Genomic DNA, 2,988 nt, shown 5'->3' on the forward strand with positions numbered 1-2,988 from the left:
GTTCCATACTGCCCCATACTGGTCCATACTGGTCTATAATGTTCCATACTGCCCCATACTGTTCCATACTGGTCTGTAGTGCCCCATACTGGTCTATACTGGTCTATAACGTTCCATACTGGTCCGTAGTGCCCCATACTGGTCTATACTGGTCACTAACGTTCCATACTGGTCTGTAGTGCCCCATACTGGTCTATTCTGGTCACTAACGTTCCATACTGGTCTGTAGTGCCCCGTACTGGTCTATACTGGTCAATAACGTTCCATACTGGTTTCCTCCCAGCAGAGGGCTCCCGAGTGCGGCTGCGCGGTTGGTCGCTGCTGCTGTTGAACGTGACCCGGTTGGACGCGGGGCGGTACCGGCTGCGCTGCACCAACGACGAGGGGACAGGAAGCGCCACAGTCACATTGAGCGTCCACTGTGAGACACAGCGACACCTGGCGGCTGGGGGGAGGAACTGCACCCCATAGGGCTCAATAGGGACACATAGAGATCAATAGGGACACATAGAGACACATAGGGATCAATAGGGACACATAGAGACACATAGAGACCCATAGGGACACAGAGGGACACATAGGGACCCATAGGGATCAATAGAGACCCCATAGAGACCCATAGAGACCCATAGAGACCCACAGAGAGCCATAGAGACCCCATAGGGACACATAGGGACACATAGAGACCCCATAGGGACACATAGAGACACATAGAGACCCCACAGGGACACATAGGGACACATAGAGACCCCATAGGGACACATAGAGACACATAGAGACCCATAGGGACACATAGACACACAGGGACACATAGAGACACATAGAGACACATAGGAACACATAGGGACCCATAGAGACCCAGAGAGACCCACAGAGAGCCATAGAGACCCCATAGGGTCACATAGGAACACATAGGGACCCATAGAGACACATAGAGACACATAGAGATACAGAGGGACACATAGAGACACATAGGGACCCATAGGGACACATAGAGACCCATAGTGACCCATAGAGACCCATAGGGACACATAGAGACCCATAGAGACACATAGGGACACACTGAGACCCATAGGGACACATAGAGACCCATAGGGACCCATAGAGACCCATAGAGACCCACAGAGAGCCATAGAGACCCCATAGGGACACATAGAGACACACAGGGACCCACAGAGGCCCATAGAGAGCAATAGGGACAACATAGAGACCCATAGGGACACATAGAGACCCCATGGGGACCTATGGGGACTGTGAGACACAGCGACACCTGGCGGCCGGGGGGAGGAACTGCACATAGAGACTCCTTAGGGATCAATAGGGACCCCATTGAGACTCATAGAGAGCCATAGAGACCCCATAGGGACACATAGAGACACATAGAGACCCATAGAGACCCATAGAGACACATAGGGACAAATAGGGACACATAGAGACACATAGGGACCCATAGAGACCCATAGAGACACATAGGGACACATAGGGACACATAGAGACCCATAGGGACACATAGAGACACATAGGGACACATAGAGACACATAGGGACCCATAGGGACACATAGGGACCCATAGAGACCCATAGGGACCCATAGAGATCCATAGAGACCCATAGAGACCCATGGAGACCCACAGAGAGCCATAGAGACCCCATAGGGACACATAGGGACACATAGAGACCCCATAGGGACACATAGAGACACATAGAAACACATAGAGACCCATAGAGACTCATAGGGACACATAGAGACCCATAGGGACACATAGAGACACATAGTGACCCATAGGGACAAACAGGGACCCATAGCGACCCATAGAGACAAATAGGGGATCATAGAGACCCATAGAGACACATTGAGAACTATAGGGACACATTGAGACTAATAGAGACCCATAGAGACCCCATAGGGAACAATAGGAACCCTGTAGAGACCCATAGAGAGACCCCATAGAGACCCATAGAAAGACCCATAGAGACCCATAGGAACCAATAGGGACCAATAGGGACACATAGGGACCCATAGGGATCCATAGGAACCCCATAGAGACCCATAGAGCAACCCATAGAGAGACCCATAGAGACCCATAGGAATCAATAGGGACACATAGGGACCCATAGTGATCCATAGGAACCACATAGAGACCCATAGAGCGACCCATAGAGCCCCATAGAGAGACCCATAGAGACCCATAGAGAGACCCATAGGGACCAATAGGGACCCATATGTACCCATAGGAACCCCATAGAGACCCATAGAGCGACCCATAGAGAGACCCCCACACACCTCCTGACCCCACTGACCTTTTGCCCCCCCCCCAGACCCCCCCAGCATCGTTTGGGCTCCTGACCCGGTTCTGGTTGACGAAGGTGGCGCCGCTGAGCTGCAATGTGGGGCAGAAGGGAACCCACTGCCCCCCAACAGCCTGCAGTGGGGGCGGCTGGTACCTATGGGGAGATATGGGGCGCTATGGGGTGATATGGGGTGATATGGGGTGATATGGGGTGATATGGGGCACTATGGGGTGATATGGGATGATATGGGTCACTATGGGATGATATGGGGCACTATGGGGTGATATGGGATGATATGGGGCACTATGGGATGATATGGGGCACTATGGGGTGATATGGGGTGCTATGGGGTGCTATGGGGCACTATGGGGTGATATGGATCACTATGGGGTGATATGGGATGATATGGGTCACTATGGGGTGATATGGGGCACTATGGGGTGATATGGGGTGATATGGGGCACGATGGAGACACAATGGGGCAAAATGGTGACCCAGTGAGGCTCTATGGGGCACAATGGGGATCTATGGGGCACAGTGGAGACCCAGTAGAGCTCTATGGGGCACAATAGGGATCTATGGGGCACAATGGAGACCCAGTGGGGCTCTATGGGGCAGCAATGAGGCGCTATGTGGCACAGTGGGGCTCTATGGGTCAGCAATGGGGCTTTATGTGGCACTATGGGGCTCAGTGAGG

At 52.6% G+C, this 2,988-nt stretch overlaps 1 long non-coding RNA gene across 1 annotated transcript in view; it reads left to right on the plus strand.

Annotated features, from left to right (window-relative positions):
- Positions 1–268: 268 nt before the first annotated feature.
- LOC107307830 overlaps positions 269–2,988 on the plus strand; it is a 7,312-nt gene continuing 4,592 nt past the window's right edge. Inside the window, exons 1-2 of the long non-coding RNA XR_001552522.2 lie at positions 269–421; positions 2,319–2,440. This is a non-coding gene — a long non-coding RNA (uncharacterized LOC107307830). The remainder of the gene's footprint in view (positions 422–2,318; positions 2,441–2,988) is intronic.

The sequence above is a fragment of the Coturnix japonica genome, unplaced genomic scaffold (genome assembly GCF_001577835.2).
Source record: "Coturnix japonica isolate 7356 unplaced genomic scaffold, Coturnix japonica 2.1 chrUnrandom1013, whole genome shotgun sequence".
Classification (NCBI taxonomy): Eukaryota; Metazoa; Chordata; class Aves; order Galliformes; family Phasianidae; genus Coturnix; species Coturnix japonica.